Genomic DNA, 17,422 nt, shown 5'->3' with positions numbered 1-17,422 from the left:
ACAAGGGTGAGCCATTGTGCCCGGCCAGGAGTTCTTTATATATTCTATATATAAATGCTTTAACAGCTATATGTTTTGCAAATATTTTCTCTCATTCTGTGGTTGTCTTTTCAGTTTTTGTTGTTGTTGTTGTTGTTGTTGTTGTTTTCTGAGACAGAGTCTCACTCTGTAGCCCAGGCTGGAGTGCAATGGCAGGATCTTGGCTCACTGCAACCCCCGCTTCCTGAGTTCAAGTGATTCTCATGCCTCAGCCTCCTGAGTAGCTGGGATTACAGCCTCGTGAGCACCTGGGATTACAGTCTCCTAAGCAGCTGAGGCTAGCCACTATATTCAGCTAGTTTTTGCATATTTGGTAGAGATGAGGTTTCACTATGTTGTCCAGGCTGGTCTCAAACTCCTGACCTCAAGTGATCCAACCGCCTTGGCCTCCCAAAATGCTGGGATTATAGGTGTGAGCCACTGTGCCTGGCCTCCTTTCAGTTTCTTGATAGTGTCCTTTGATGAGACCTGGGCCTTTTTCAAATAACCCAAGCACTTCTGGGAAGCTTATCCGCCCCTGGTCTGTGAACGAAGAAATCAAGGCCTTGTGAGAAGTCATGCGTTCTGCCTTTTGAGAATGGGACGGGGGGATCCCCATCCACCCAACTGGGTTTGGCCCCTGAGACTGGATCCCTTTCTCCTTGTTCCCTTCAATTGTTCAAAAACTTTGGTCAAACAACATGAAGGGAGAGAAGAGAGAGGAGTGAAGGAGGTGCCTATCAATGACTGAAGAGAGCACAGACCTAGACCTGGTCTCAGGACTCAAGCACCAAGGGCTTACTGACACACGCCACAACACACATGAGCCTTGAAAACATTGTGCTAGGTGAAAGAAGACAGTAACAAAAGACCACTCATTGTGTAATTCCATTTATATGAAATGTTTAGAGAAGGCAAATCCATAGACACAGAAAGTAGATTAGTAGTTGCCAGGGCTGGTGAGGCAGGGGAGGAAGGCTAGGGGGAAATGTGGAGGGACTGCTAAGGGGTGCAGGGTTTCTTTTAGGGGTGATGAAAATGTTCTAAAATTAATTGTGGGCCAGGCGCAGTGGCTCACACCTGTAATTCCAGCACTTTGAGAGAGGTCGAGGCGGGCAGATCACTTGTCACCTAGGAGACAGAGGAAGACTCCATCTCAAAAAAAAAAAAAAAAAAGGCTGGGCACGGTGGTTCACTCCTGTTAATCCCAGCACTTTGGGAGACTGAGGCGGGTGGATCACGAGGTCAAGAGATGGAGACCATCCTGGCCAACATGGTGAAACCTCATCTCTACTAAAAATACAAAAATTAGCTGGCCATGGTGGCACACACCTGTAGTCCCAGCTACTTGGGAGGCTGAGGCAGGAGAATCGCTTGAACATGGGAGGCGGAGGTTGCAGTGAGCCGAGATTGCGCCACTGCACTCTAGCCTGGCAACAGAGCGAGACTCCATCTCAAAAATAATAACAACATTAAAATTAATTCTGGTGATGGTTGCACAATTCTACACTAGAAGTCATTTGACACTTTAAGAATGTGAATTAGGCTGGATGTGGTGGCTCACACCTGTAATCCCAGGACTTTGGGAAGCCAAGGCAGGTGGATAACTTGGAGTCAGGAGTTCGAGACCACCCTGGCCAACATGGTGAAACCCCATCTCTACTAAAACTACAAAAATCAGCCAGGCATAGTGGCTCATGCTTGTAATCCCAGGTACTCGGGAGGCTGAAGTGGGAGGATCACTTGAACCTGGGAGGTGGAGGTTGCAGTGAGCTGAGATCACGCCACTGTACTCCAGCCTGGATGACAGAGTGAGATTTTGTCTCGGAAAAAAAAAAAAAAAAAAAAAAGAAGGTGAATTATATGGTATAAGAATTATACACACACACACACACACACACACACACACATATATTTTTTGAGACATGGTGTTGCTATGTCACTCAGGCTCTTGACTAATTTTTTTTTTTTTTAATAGAGACAGGGTCCCACTATGTTGCCCAGGCTGCCTTCCAACTCCTGGGCTCAAATGATCCTCCAACCTTGGCCTCCCAAAATGCTGGGATTACAGGCCCTGCACTTGGCTAAAGCTGCTATTTTTTAAAAAAGAAAGGAGGAGAAACAAGGGCTGAGTCCCCGTGGTTGGCCCCCACTCGCTCCCTGGCCTCAGCATGGTGGCGTCTTCTTCACTTGATGGAGAAGCGCAGCCGCGCCTGGAAGTGTTCACAGCGGGCGTGCTTCATGGTCAGCCCGTAGATGGGAGTCAGGTCGACTTTCACGCCCGGCGGCACGCTGAACTCCAGTTGCTGTAGCAGGATGGCCAGGAAGAGGAAGACCTCCCACTTGCCCAGGACCTCCCCGATGCACCGGCGCTTGCCCAGGCCAAACAGCATTATCTTCTCACTCAAGGGCTTGTTAATGGTGGTGCCTTCGGCGGTGAGGAACCGCTCCGGCCGGAACTCAGATGGGTCCCCCCACAGCTGCCTGCAAGAGGAACAGAGGAGATAGGACTTCAGGGCTGGGGAGGCCCTGGGAGGAGGGGCCTGGGGAAGGGACTTCTGTTGAGATCACAAGTGTGAGGACATGTTGAAAGCAATGAAGGGTAAGTGGGAAGGAACTAGACTGAACTTTGATGCTTATTTCTTTTTTCCTTTTTCTTTCTTTCTTTTTTGTTTTTAGACAAACTCTGGCTCCTATAACCCAGGCTGGAGTACAGTGGTGCCATCTTAGGTCACTGCAGTCTCTGCCTCCCCAGCTCAAGCCAATCCTCCCACCTGAGCCTCCCGTGTAGCTGGGACTACTGGCACCACATCCGGCTAATTTTTGTGGTTTTGTTTTTTTCTTTCTTTCTTTTTTTTTTTGCAGAGACGGGGTTTCAGGGATCTCAGACTCATGAGCTCAAGCGATCCACCTTCGTTGGACTCCCAAAGTGCTGGGGTTACAGGCATGAGTCACCACACCTGGCCTGATGCTTCTTTCTTTTACAAAGCTCTCTCTAAAATGACCAGCCTTAAAGATAGTGCCTTTTAATATTAATTTACTTTAAATAATGCTTTATCTAAAAGGAATTTAAAGAAGAAAAACAGGCTGGTTTTGGTGGCTCACATCTGTAACCCTAGTACTTTGGGAGGCTGAGGCAGGAAGATCCCTTGAGCCCAGGAGTTCAAAACCAGCCTGGACAACATATGGAGACCTTGCCTCTATTTAAAAATTAAAGTTAAAAAAAAAGCAAAAAAAAAAAAAAAAAAAGCAAAAAAGAAAAAGAAAGAAAGAAAGAAAGGAAAGAAAGAAAGAAAGAAAGAAAGAAAGAAAGAAAAACATACATCTCTTCATCCTACTGAAAATATGCCTCCCAAAGGGCCTCAACAGTATGTCCTGGCTTATGTTTATTGTTTTGGAGTAATGATGACTAGCATAAACATTGATAGCGTTTTCACACTCAAGTGTCCCAGTGTAGATGGTAAATTATATGGTCCCCCTACCCATACACCAAAGTGAGGCTTTCCAAAGAGAGGTCTCTGGGCCATTCACATCAGAATCGCCTGAGGCACCCCCCCTTAGACACCACAGTAGAATCCTAGGGGAACCATCAGCTGTTACAAACATCTTGGTTGATTTTTTTTTTTTTTTTGAAGCAGGGTCTCACTCTGTCACCCAGGCTGGAGTGCAATGGCACGATCTCGGCTCACTGCAACCTCTGCTTCCAGAGTTCAAGCGATTCTCCTGCCTCAGTCTCTGGAGTAGCTGGGATTATAGGCACACCACCATGTCCGGCTAATCTTTTTCTTTTTTTTTAATTTTCAGTAGAGACAGGCTGGTCTCGAACTCCTGACCTCAAGTGATCTGTGTGCCTCGGCCTCCCAAAGTGCTGGGATTACAGGCATGAGCCACCGCGCCTGGCCATCCTGGTTGATTCCTGTGCACTAAAGTTTGTGAAACCTTTGTAAATATTGTCACTTACAGCAGACTATATAGCAACTGAGGTTCCCTCCTTTCATTATATAAATGGTTCCTAGCGGGGATGAACAGCCTTCCTGACTGCTGAACCTGCACACATTTTTCTGTGAGGGGTGTGTACTCACGGGTCGTGGTTGACCTGCCACTGGTTTATGAAGACACAGCATTCCCTGGGGATGTAGAAGCCGTTCAGTGTTGTGTCCCTTGTTGTGCTGAGGGAAGAGGGCACTGTGAGACTCAGGGCTGGAAAGCTGGGGTGTGTGTTGTTCCTACCTCCACCCCATCCTGATAGCCTGCCCACTGCCATCTCCATCCCTACACTGGGAGGAGAGGGGAGGAACAGGGAAGGGGTAGAGTCATCCTCCCTCTTCCTTGCCTCCTGTTCTTTAACTTCAGCAAGTATTTACTAAACTTCTCTTTGTGTCTGGCTGTGCACTTGGCTGTTCTCTGGAGCCAAGAAACAGGCAATTTCAGATAAATGTTTTTCTATTTTCTATTAAAAAAGAAAAAAAAAAAGCAGCAGGCAGCCTGGGCCAGCCCTGGGGAGTTTCTAGCCTGGCTGGGGATTCAGGCCTCTTACTCTAGGAATAACTGGAACAACATTTGGGCAGACGTAAATGCTCACTAACTCTCTTGACATTGTTAAAATTCCGGGGCATGACCACGTGCTGATGGCTGTAAGTCCTATAAGACATCAGGAGTGAAGCTGTGCCAGCTGGATGAGTCAAAAGGCTTCTGGGGAGAGGAAGCTCGCATCGGCATTGACTTTGAGCAAGGGTAGGATTCTGGTGGTCAGAGAAGAGACTAGAAGGCATTCCAGGCAGAAGGTTCAGTGTTACCAAAATTGGAGGCCAGTAGGGTCATGCTTGTGAGGCTGAGGCCGACCTGGCTGGCCCAGAGGGCACTGGGAGGGAGGGAATATGAGCAGAAGGGAATGAGCGCTGAGATCACAAGTGGAACTTTCTCCTGAGAGCTGGGGGTTAGATTATGCTTGGACTGGATGGGGGCAGACTGAGGCTGGGATCTGCGTGGAATGAGGTCCGGAAGGAGATGCTGAGCCAGGGCCAGGGCTGAGAAGCCAGGAAGAGGAAATATGGCAAGGACTTCAGAGGTGGGAGGGCAGAACCAGCAGCCCTCACCTATGGGGGATGGTGAAGGGGACGAAAGAGGAGTGTCGGAAGGTCTCCAGGATGAAGGCCTCCAAGTAGGGCAGCTGGGGTCTGTCAGAGAGCCGGGGTCACCGCCCCCTGCCAATCACAGCATCTGTAGAACACAGAGGACAAGCAGAACTCATGGGCTGCCCTAACTGCCCCATGAATTGTCCCCTCTTATATCCCATGTCACTCTATGTAAGACTGTCTATTCACAAGTCTGCGACCCCACTAACCTCCCACATCTTCTAGGCAAGGGCAGGCACTACTGTGTTCCCAGGGCTTGCACACAGTAGGCACATAACAGGTGTTTGTAGACTGAACACACAAACTGGGTCTCAAGGCTTCTCCTGGCCATAGGGTTGGGGGCCCCCATGTACCCAGCTCCTTCTGGATCTTCCTCTGTATCTCGGGCTTGGTCACAAGGTACATGAGGCTCCAGGAGATGGCTGTTGCAATTGTGTCAAATCCTGGACCGTGTAGGGTAAGGTGAGGAAGGAAGGAAGACAGAAACAAGGAAACCATCATTTCCCAATTATCTACTACGCGTGTACCCAGCATTAGCTTTCTCTCGCCCTAGCCCGTGAGTTTCCTGAGGACAGAGGCTGGGTCTTTTCAACATAAACTTGAGATACAGGTTTCAGAATTAGCTGCCAGAATTACAGGGGCCTAGACTTACAGGCCAGAGAACACTTTATTGTTCAGATGGGGAAACTGACGCCTAGGGGAGGAGAAGGACTTTGCTGTGTCTCCACTGGGAATTGGTGGCACAGCCAAGGCTCAAACCCTGATCCTAGGGCATGTCTCAGTATGTTGCACCATCTGGTGTAGGGTTGGTGGGTTGTTTGATGGACTGAGGGACTGGGCAAGACTGTGGGTGAACAGCAGGCATTGTTGGATGGAGGGGCAGGGTTCTGGCTCCTACCTGCTCCGAAGATGTCATTGACAAGGTTGACAATCTTCTCCTGGGGGATGAGGTTGCCGCTGGCTCTAGGCCCCTTCTTGCTGTGCTTGAACAGGGCACCCGTGATGTCCTGGACACTGTTCTGAGGGAGCACAAGCTTAGAGGTACCCCTGGCACTTCCAAGGTCAAAGGCTGAACATTGCTCCACACCCCTCGCCTGCCCGTGGGGGCTACTCCTCCCACTTGGTCTCTAGACAGGGGGCTGCAGCTCGCAGCAGGAGCTGGTAGCAGCCCTGGGTATGACGTAAAGTGTCATTTTATGCCCCATTGACCCTTCTTCCCAATAACCCCAGGGGTCCAATTTCAAAGGAGGAAAAGGTTAGTGTGAACACAGGGAAGCAACGTGGCACCAGAACTGAGGATTTGCCTCTGTTGGGATTCAGGTTTCTGCAGAATGAAAGCTTTCTCACTCATCGGCCCCCCACATTGCAGGGCTCTGCTAGGGCCCCATTTCCAGGACTTTTTTCTTGGGGGCTTTGAGGAGCCCTGAGAAGGGGGCTTCAAGGATGAGGAAACTGAGGCCCAGAGAAGGGGAAGAGTTGACTCTAGGTCACACAGCTGGTCTGAGGTATCCAGAGCCTTCCTAGGCCTTGGCAACACAGCAGCTGTGTGAGCATGCTAGAGCTGGGAGGGAGGGGCATACCCAGGCCCTGCAAGGTGCCCCTCGCCACCTGCACCCCGGGCTCACCTTGTCAAAGTCCTGATAGTGTTCCTGGACTGTTTTCTGCAGGAACCGCCGGAACCTCTGGTTGAAGGCCTTGAACCTCTGCAGGGCAGGGTTGGGCAGGTAGCGAAGGATAGGGAAGAAGTCCACGGGGTTCCCAGAGGAGGCACTCTCCACGAACTCATGACTGTTCTTCACAAGGCTGAGCATCTCATCACTGCTCTCGGGGAAGTGCTGTCCGAAGCACATGGCACCGATGACGTTGGCCACTGACACCACCACTTGATTGTAAGGGTTGAAGTGCCCAGGCCCTGCCATCAGCTCCTGCAACCTGCTGATCAGGGCCTCAGCCTCCTTGCTCACATGCTCCTCCAGGTAGCAGGAGGATGAGGAGGCTGGGTCAGAGGCGATGGAGAAGGTGTTGAGGGCGTTCTGGGCCAGGCGCCGGCGGGCAGCCCACACCGGTCCAGAGTCTGGGCTGAAGGACATGCTCTGGCCATCAGTGATGAAGGTGAAGCTGTAGAGGTCAGGCCGGCCCTTGAAATCATCGCCCTGCCGCACCAGGGCCTGCCGGATGGTATCCAGGCCGCTCAGCACCAGCACGGGTGTGGAGCCAATGCGGATCTGCAGCACGTCTCCGTAGAGCTGGCTCATCCTTGACAGTGCCAGGTGCGGGTTCTTCCCCAGGGTCAGCACATGCCCGAGCAGGGGCCAGCCCCATGGCTCTGGTGGACTTTTCAGGCCTTTGGGGACCCGAGGCCTCGAACCCCTGAGCACCCAGAATACCAGGCAGAAGATGGCAGAGGCCAGGAGAAGCTCTGTGGCCGAGAAGGGAACAGACTGGGACAATGCCATCTGTACCAACTACAGGGAAAAAGGAAGGAGGGACCAGGCTGAGGGTTGAGATGGAGACATTCATTCATTCATTTCCTCAGTCATTTGATAAACACTGATGTGTGTTCTGTGCTTGGCTCCCAACTGGATACCAGAATGACTAAGATTCATCTACCATGTGTCCTGTGCCCCCGGAGCTCACCCTGTGAGCATCACAGAATCTGAGAACTGGCAAGAAGCCTCAAGATTCCCAGCCTGAACCCTGGCTCTTTCCTCCACCCATCCTCTCAGTTAGTTTCTGCTTCTGGAGCTGGAGTAGAGGCAAGTGACCACCCCAAAACGGGGAAGCCAAGGACAGCACCCTTGTCAGCCCCTGGCACAGCATGCATGCTGGGCATTGTGCCAAAGGGTCCCTGCCAGTGCTGGCTTTCTGCTGATACCTTCTACACACCCAGGGGACTGGGAGCTCCCCCTACCCAGTGACACTGAGGAAGCCAAGGTCCCAGGGCTGATTCAAATAGCCTGTGATGCCCCCTTCCCAGGGCACTCTATCAATACCAGGAAGGGCATCTCCTCCAGGGATGAGTCCCCATCCTCTCACAGTCTTGGAGGTTGAGGTTGGGCTGCAGCCAGGGCCAGGGCTGCCCTTGTGCTAAGGGGGAAGCCCTCCCCATCTCTCTCCTTAAAAATGGCTTAGTCCAAACTGCTCATTTAAAATGGGGAAACACAAGTCAAGAGCTGAGTAGCAAAACCTGGAACCCAGGCCCCCTACACCTAGCCCAGGCTCCCCATCTTTCTGTCTAGCTTCCAAGTTCTATAATTGGGGATCCCAGAGATTGGAAACTGGTCCCAAGAAAGGTACCTGTAGAGGCAAGTGCTTGAGATTAGCAGAGTTGTAGTGGCTGGTCTGGAGCTTCTGGCTCTAGGTGAGTGGCCTTTTTATAAACACCATCCCCTATCGGATTGGCCTGGTTGTCCTGGTCGCCTAATATCAAAGCTGGATCACTGAACAAAGTTGGAAGGATCAACCCTTGATCTTGGGCCATGATCCCTCAGCTCCACCTACTACCCAAGGCCCACAGTGACTCTTTGGGGATAGGCCAGAAGGGGTGCTGGGTCCCTGGGGATGAAGGTACAGCTTTCTTCAGGGTTCAGGGTAGGGAGCCTATGTCTCTGAAGAGTAGGGTAGGGTCTGGGAGTGGGGGTTAGGCCTTTGGACTGATCTGGGCTTCTTTCCCATACACACATGAGGAAGAGCTCTGCCAGGGCACTCAGTCTAGACCAACCAGGCTCACGGCCCCTCTCCAGAAGGATGTTCTTCTGTATATCCTCCAACAACCTGCAAAACCAGACAGTAAATGGGCATGTTCCAGCCACTCCTGATTTTCAGCCCAAGTCCCCAAGTGGCAAGGAAGAGATGATAAGGATTTTGCATACTACAGAGAGGCCTCCCTCATGCAAAAAGACTAAGAGACATAACCAAATGCAATATGTGAACCTCGATTGGATGCGGCATTTAACCAAAAAAAAATTTTTAAATTTACAAAAGGCATTTTGGGGACAATTGGGGACATGTGAGCATGGACTGGAGATTAGATGATATTCTGGAATAAATGTTAATTTTTTTAGGTGTGAACAGAGTGTCATGGTATGTGGGAGTGTATCCTTATTCTTAGGAGATTAATGCTGCAGTGTGGAAGTGTCAAGATCCCTGCAACCTCCTTTTGAATGATTCTGTTAAAAAAGGTACACCTTTAGGCCAGGCGTGGTGGCTCACATCTGTAATCCCAGCACTTTGAGAGGCCGAGGTGGGCGGATCACCTGAGGTCAGGTGTTTGAGATCAGCCTGGCCAACCTGGTGAAACCCCATCTCTACTAAAAATACAAAAGTTAGCCGGGCGTGGTGGCGCGTGCCTGTAATCCCAGTTACTCGGGAGGCTGAGGCAGGAACATCGCTTGAACCCAGGAGGTGGAGGCTGCAGTGAGCCGAGATCGTGCCACTGCACTCCAGCCTGGGTGACCGAGCGAGTCTCAGTCTCAAAAAGAAAAAAGTACACCTTTAAAAAGTATAATTGGATTGTTTGTAACTCAAAGGTTTACCCTTGCTTGAGGGGATGGATACCCCATTCTCTATGATGTGCTTATTTCACATTGCATGCCTGGATCAAAACATTTCGTGTACCCCATAAATATATACACCTACTATGTACCCATAAAATTTTAAAAAGTATACCTATCAATCAATAAATCAAGAGAAAGTAGATATGAGAAATGTCAGCTATTCATGGACTTACGTGCGGATATATGGTGTTTGTTATACTAAAGGAGTCTTTAATATGGACCCAGATCTCAGTCAGGTCTAAGAGGAGGATGAGGGCAAGCCTTAAATTGGATGTGAAAAGGAAGTTTTCTATCTTTTTTTTTTTGAAGATACAGAGTCTTGCTCTGTCACCCAGGCTGGGGTTCTGTGCCACAGTCATGGCTCACTGCAGCCTAGACCTCCTGAGCTCAAACAATCATCTTGCCTCAGCCTTCTGAGTAGCTGGGACCACAATCACAGGTGTGTGCACCATTCCTGGCTAATTTTTTAGTTTTAAACATTTTTTTTGTAGAGAGGAGGTCTCACCATGTTGCCCAGGTTGGTCTTGAACTTCTGGGCCCAAGCAATCCTTCTGCCTTGGCCTCCCAAAGTGCCGGTATTACAGGTGTGAGCCACCGTGCCCAGCATGGATGTGAGAGGGAAGTTTTGATTTAGACATGAGTGGGCTTTTATTCCTGAAAATGAGAAAACTGTGGGATCAACCTGTGAAGATGCCAAAGCACATGGTTGGGGAATCCAATAGAGGAACAGAGCATTTTGGAAGACCATGAATGGGAGAAGAGGAAGGTTGTTTCCTGTCTATATCTCCATTGGGTTCGGATGGCTCAATGAAAAAGGTTAGGGTTTGAGGTTAGGCTCAGTTGTATAGAAAATGGACTTTTTCTTTCTCTCTGTCTGTCTCTCTAATTAACTAAAGTCCATGGTTTACTTAGATTCCCTTGGGTTTTACCTAATGTCCTTTTCCTGTTCCAGGACCCATTGGATATCACATGACATTTAGTCATCATGTCTCTTTGGACTCCTCTTGGCTGTGACAGTTTCTCAGGATATCCTTGTTTTTGATGACCTTGATAATTTTCAGGACTACTGGTTGGATATTTTGTAGGATGCCCACTATTGGAATGTGCCTGATGTTTTTCTCATGGTAAGCCTGGGGTTATGGTTTGTTGGTAGGAAGACCTTGGAGGTAAGGTGCCATTCTTGTCACATCATATCAATGTTACATCCTATCAGTATGACTTACAGGTGTTGATGTTGACCTTGATCACCTGGCTGAGGTAGTGTGTGTCAGGTCTCTTCACTGTAAAGTTACTCCTTTCCTCCCTTTCCATGCTGTACCCTTTGGCAGGAAGTCACTATGCACAGCCCACACCGAATGAGTGGGGGGTTATGCTCCTTCTCCTTGGGGAGGGATTATCTCCATAAACTATTTGAAATTCTCCTGTGTGAGAGACTATTTATCTTTTTATTTTTAATGTTTTCTTAAAACTTAAAAAAATTAAATTACAGGGTACAATATAGAAAAGTGCATATGTCAGCTGGGCCCGGTGACTCACGCCTGTAATTCCAGCACTTTGAGAGGCCGAGGTGGGAGGATCACTTGAGTGAGGCCAGGAGTTCAAGACCAGCCTGGCCAACATAGTGAAACCTCATCTCTACTAAAAATACAAAAAAAATTAGCTGGGCGTGGTGGTGCACACCTGTCATTCCAGCTACTCAGGAAGCTGAGGCATGACAATTGCTTGAATCCGGGAGGCAGAGGTTGCAGTGAGCCAAGATCGCACGACTGCACTCCAGCCTGGGTGACAGAGTGAGATTCTGTCTCAAAAATACCTAAATAAATAGAAAAATGCATATGTCATGTATAGCTTGATCATGTGTAGCTTGATGAACTTTTGCAAACGTAACAAACACACATATAACCAGCTCTAATAAAGAGACATCATGAGCACCCAAGAAGTCCCGTTGTGTTCCTTTCTCAAGGGTACCCATGACCCCAACGTCTATTGCATGAATTTGTTTTGCTTGTTGTTGCATTTTATGTAAATGAGATCATGTCATATGTACACTTTTTGGAGGGGAGCCAAGGAATTTTACAAAACTAATAGATTTTTTTAGAGCAGTCTTTGGTTTACAGAAAAACTGAGTGGAAAGTATGATGAGGGAGGTAAAAGCACCCATTTGCCACGCCCACCCTGCAGTTTCCCCTATTATTAACATGTTGCAGTAGTGTAATATATTTGTTGCAATTGATGGGTGAATATTGATACATTCTTGTTGTTGTTTTGAGACAGAGTCTCAGACCTGTTGCGATGGCTCACACCTGTAATCTCAGCACTTTGGAAGGCTGAGGCGGGCAGATCACTTGAGGTCAGGAGTTCTAGATCAGCCTGGCCAACATGATGAAACCCCATCTCTACTAAAAATACAAAAAATAAGCCGACCGTGGTGGCGCATGCCTGTAGTCCCAGCTACTCGGGAGGCTGAGGCAGAAGAATCATTTGAACCCTGGAGGCGGAGATTGCAGTGAGCCAAGATTGCACCACTGCACTCCAGCCTGCGCCACAGAGCAAGACTCGTCTCAAAAAAAAAAAAATAATAATAAAATAAAATAAAGAGAGACAAAGTCTTGTTTGGTTGCCGAGGCTGAAGTGCAGTGGCACAATCTCAGCTCACTGCAACCTCTTCCTCCCAGATTCAAGCGATTCTGGTGCCTCAGCCTCCCGAGTAGCTGGGATTACAGGCACACACCATAATGCTTGGCTAATTTTTGTATTTTTAGTACAGACGGGGTTTCACCATGTTGGCCAGGTTGGTCTCAAACTCCTGACCTCAGGAGATCTGCCCACCTCGGCCTCCCAAAGTGTTGAGATTACAGGTGTGAGCCACCACGCCCAGCCTTTGATACATTATTATTAACTGAAGACCATAGTTTAAATTAAGATGCACTTTGTGTTGTATAGTTCTGTGGTCCCCCACCTACACTTTTTTTGTTGTGGTGAAATAATATACAAAACATACCATTTAACACTGTAGGGCCAGGCATGGTGGCTCACACCTGTAATCCTAGCACTTGGGAGGCTGAGGTGGGAGGATTGCTTGAGCCCAGGAGTTCAAGACCAGCCTGGGCAACATAGTGAGACCCCATCTCTATTAGACATTTTTTTAAATTTACCATTTTAACCATTTTAAGTATACATTTCAGTGGGCAGTGTATACTCTTGTGTCTGGTTTCTGGTTTCTGTTACTTAACATTCTTTTTTTATGAGACTTATTCATGATGTTGGGCATAGTTATAGTTCATTCTCATTGCTGCATGGTATTCCATTATAACATGAGTACTCAACACCTTATTCATTCATTCAATTGTTGATTGATACTTTGGTTGCTTCCTCTGTTGGGCTAAGATGAGCCCTGCTGTCAGGAGCATCTTTTTTTTTTTTTTTTTTGAGACAGTTTAGTTCTTGTTGCCCAGGCTGGAGTGCAATGGCGTGATCTCAGCTCACAACCTCTGCCTTCCGGATTCAAGCGATTGTCTTGCCTAAGCCTCCCAAGTAGCTGAGATTACAGGCTACCATGCTCAGCTAATTTTGTATTTTTAGTAGAGATGGGGTTTCTCCATGTTGGTCAGGCTGGTCTCAAACTCCCTACTCAGGTGATCTGCCATCCTCGGCCTCCCAAAATGTTGGGATTACCGGTGTGAGCCACCGCACAGGTCCAGGAGCATTCTTGAACATGCTTTTGAATGCATGTTTGCTGCTCAGGCTGGAATTGCTAGTTCATAGGATAAGTGACTGTTCAACAATAGTGGATTCTACCAAACAACTTTCCTGGCTGGGCGCAGTGGCTCACACCTGTAATCCCAGCACTTTGGGAGGCTGAGGCAGGCAGATCGCTCGAGCTCAGGAGTTTGAGACCTGCCAGTCCAACATGGTGAAACCCTGTCTCTACTAAAAATACAAAAATTAGCCGGGTATGGTGGTGTGCACCTGTAGTCCCAGCTACTTGAGAGGCTGACACACAAGAATCACTTGAATCCGGGAAGTGGGGAAGGTTGCAGTGAGCCGAGATAGTGTCACTGCACTCCAACCTGGGTGACAGAGTGAGACCCTGTCTCACAAACAAGCAAACAAACCAAAAAAACCTCCAACTTTCCTAAGTAAATGAACCAGTTTATATCCCCACCCGCTGTGTATGAGGGTCCAGCTGCTTCTCATCCTCACCACCACTGGATGTTTTCTTTCTTTTTTTTTGAGACGGAGTCTCGCTCTATCACCCAGGCTGGAATGCAGTGGCACAATTTCGGCTCACTGCAGCCTCCGCCTCCCAGGTTCAAATGATTCTCCTGCCTTAGCCTCCCGAGTAGCTGGGATTACAGGTGCCCACCACCATGCCCAGCTAACTTTTGTATCTTTAGTAAAGACAGGGTTTCACTATGTTGGCCAGGCTGGTCTTGAACTCCTGACCTCAGATGATCCACCTGCTTCAGCCTCCCAAAATGCTGGGATAGGTGTGAGCCACTGCGCCCGGCCACCACTGGATATTTTCAATCTTTTTCATTTGAGCCACTATGAAGGTATGTTGACTACTTCCCTTTTAAAAGTGCTTCAATATTCCCCAGAAATTTCAGGATAAAACCAACTCTTTTGCTTAGCACCCAAAGGCTTCAGCAGAAGTTCCTGTTCACCTCTCTGGCTCTGTTGGCCCCATGTCACCCTTGCCCCCACCTTTACTGTCTTTCTCCAAAGCTGATCCCTTTGCTTGAAACCTTCTCCCCACCCTGCATTCCCTGGCCACTTTGGCTCATCATTTTATACCCTGCTCAGCTGTCACCACACTGGCTGGGTCTCAGCTCCCCTGCAATTGAGTTCCCACAGCCTCCACACTGCCCTCCTTAGCAGCATCCATAACACTGTCTCCCCTCTGGACTTTGAGCTCCTTGAAGGTCAAGGCAGCCTCTGCCTTTCTTCCTGTCTCTAGTCTCCAATGCAGGGGCTGGCACACAGCCACACAGTTGGCCCTCGTATCTGTAGGTTCCATGGATTCAACCAACCACAGATCAAAAATATTCGGAAAAAAAGATGGATGGTTGCATTGGTACTAAGCGTGTACAAACTTACTTTTCTTGCCATTATTCCCTAAATAATACAGTATAACTAACAACTCTGTTTTTTTTTTTTTTTTTTGAGATGGAGTTTCACTCTTGTTTCCAAGGCTGGAGTGCAATGGCGAAATCTCGGCTCACCACAACCTCTGCCTCCTGGGTTCAAGCGATTCTCCTACCTCAGCCTCCTGAGTAGCTGGGATTACAGGCATGCGCCACCATGCCAAGCTAATTTTGTATTTTTAGTAGAGATGGGGTTTCTTCATGTTGGTCAGGCTGGTCTTGAACTACCAACCTCAGGTGATCTGCCTGCCTTGGCATCCCAAAGTGCTGGAATTACAGGCGTGAGCCACCACGCCCGGCCAACAACTCTGTATATAGCACTTACTTTGTATTAGATACTACAAGTAATCTAGAGATGATTTAAAGTATAGATTACATGCAAATACTATGCAAAAATTATATGCAAATATTATGTCATTGTATATCAGGGACTTTGGCATCCATAGATTTTGGTATCCATGGCTAGGGGGGAAGGTCCTAGAACCAATTCCCCATAGTTACTGAGGAGCACCTATTCAGAAAAACATTTATTTTATTTATTTTTATTTTATTTTACTTATTTATTTATTTATTTATTTATTTATTTATTTATTTATTTATTTTGAGATGGAGTCTCACTCAGTTGCCCAGACTGGAGTGCAGTGGCGCGATCTCGGCTCACTGCAAGCTCCACCTCCCGGGTTTATGCCATTCTACTGCCTCAGCCTCCCGAGTAGCTGGGACTACAGGAGGCTGCCACCACACCCGGCTAATTTTCTGTATTTTTAGTAGAGACGGGGTTTCAGCATGTCAGCCAGGATGGTCTCGATATCCTGACCTTGTGATCTGCCCGCCTCGGCCTCCCAAAGTGCCGGGATTACAGGTGTGAGCCACCGCGCCCGGCCCAGGAAAACATTTATTGAATCAATTGGTGTTCACAAGTAAGAATGCTCACCTGCACAAGAGTTTTAGGAAGACTCTGCTTGAGGCCATTTCCTGCATTAGTTTTATGGAAACTGCAAGGAATAATACATTAAGATTTATTGAGCACCTGCTATGCCCGAGCTCTGTGCTACATGGTTAACACCAACCATCTCTGTTTTAGCTTTATAGCCACCCTATGAGGTGAATACTAGTTTTTTTTGTTTGTTTTGTTTTTTAAAAACGGTCTCATTCTGTTGCCCAGGCTGGAGTACAGTGGCACGACCTTGGCTCATTGCAGCCTTGACCTCCTGGACTCAGGTGATTCTCCCATCTCAGCCTCCCAAATAGCTGGGACTGCAGATGCATGCCACCACACCCAGCTAATTTTTTGTATTTTTTTGCAGAGAGAGAGTTTCACCATGTTGCCCAGTCTGGTCTCAAATTCTTGGGCTCAAGCAACAAACCCACCTTGACGTTGGGATTACAGGCGTGAGCCACGGCGCCTGGCTTAATTTTAAGTTTAAATAGCCACACAAAGCTCTAAAGTTTCCTGCCCCCTAATCCTTCCAATCCACACTCCACACTGCCACTCAAGTGAAGTCTCTGAAATAGCAAATCTGAGCATGTCAGATCCCTAATAAAAATCCCTTGGCAATTTCTTCAGGCATTCAGAAGAAAGCTTGAACTCCTCAGCTTAGCATGTGAGCCAGTTCCTACTGTCTTCTCTCACCTCATTTCCCATCCCTTCCTCCTCACACAATTTTCCCACCAGCCAGAGGGGACAATTTCTCTAGTTTTCTGTCTTTATGCATGCACACGTGATGCTCCCTCTGCCTGGAACACCAACCTTCTTTCCAACCACTTCTTCTTCATTCAGTAAACACCCTCGAGGACATGCATTGCTTTTAGGTTAGAGATACTTACTCATACTGCAATATTATGATGCATTAATGACAAAGCATCCTCACTTCTCCATTAAAACAAGTCCTTCAACACTTGGTACCAAGCCCACCTCCTCCAGGCCCTACTCTGGTCAGAGCCTCCTTCCTTGGACATGTCTCTTTCCTGGTATGACACCAAGATGCCATATTGCTTTGGTTTTACCTCCCTCTCCAGCTTGTGAACAGCTGAGGCACACTATGTTTTATTCATTTGATTTTTTATTTAGAGTCTTGCTCTGTTGCCCAGGCTGGCATATATTGGCACCATTATGGCTCATTGCAGCCTCGACCTCCGAGGCTCAAGCAATCCTCTCCTTCAGCCTCTTGCATAGCTGGGACCACAGGCACACACCACCATGCCTGGCTAATTTTTAAAAATTCTTGTAGAGCCAGGGTCTCATCACGTTGCCCAGCTAGTCTTAAACTCCAGGGCTCAAGCAATCTTCCTGCCTAAGCCTCCCAAAGTGCTGGGATCATAGTCGTGACCACCACACCCGGCTTCCTTTGATTTCTAGTACAGTGCCTGCCACATAGTGGGTGCTCAACCATATCCTTTGAGCATAAGTTGTGCAGCCATCCACTATTCTAGGAGGAAACTTACAGCAGTAAGACAGGTCCCGCCTTCAGGGAGGAGACTGCCAATATGCAGGCAAGCAAATGAAAAAGATAACTGCAGGCCCAGGTAGTGCTGGAAATCCTTTGTCCTCCAGATCACTCTGAGG

At 48.2% G+C, this 17,422-nt stretch overlaps 1 pseudogene across 1 annotated transcript; it reads right to left on the bottom strand.

Annotated features, from left to right (window-relative positions):
- Window positions 1-893: 893 nt before the first annotated feature.
- CYP1A2 (cytochrome P450 family 1 subfamily A member 2) lies at window positions 894-8,497 on the bottom strand (annotated as a pseudogene). Its single transcript, XR_012521.5, has 7 exons — window positions 8,451-8,497; window positions 6,779-7,618; window positions 6,052-6,172; window positions 5,507-5,596; window positions 5,115-5,238; window positions 4,101-4,187; window positions 894-2,502 (listed from the first exon to the last, which is right to left on the bottom strand). The product of XR_012521.5 is annotated as a cytochrome P450 family 1 subfamily A member 2 (transcript).
- Between the last annotated feature and the right edge of the window lie 8,925 nt (window positions 8,498-17,422).

The sequence above is a fragment of the Macaca mulatta genome, chromosome 7 (genome assembly GCF_049350105.2).
Source record: "Macaca mulatta isolate MMU2019108-1 chromosome 7, T2T-MMU8v2.0, whole genome shotgun sequence".
Lineage (NCBI taxonomy): Eukaryota > Metazoa > Chordata > Mammalia > Primates > Cercopithecidae > Macaca > Macaca mulatta.
This window is presented reverse-complemented; position numbering and strand designations above follow the sequence as displayed.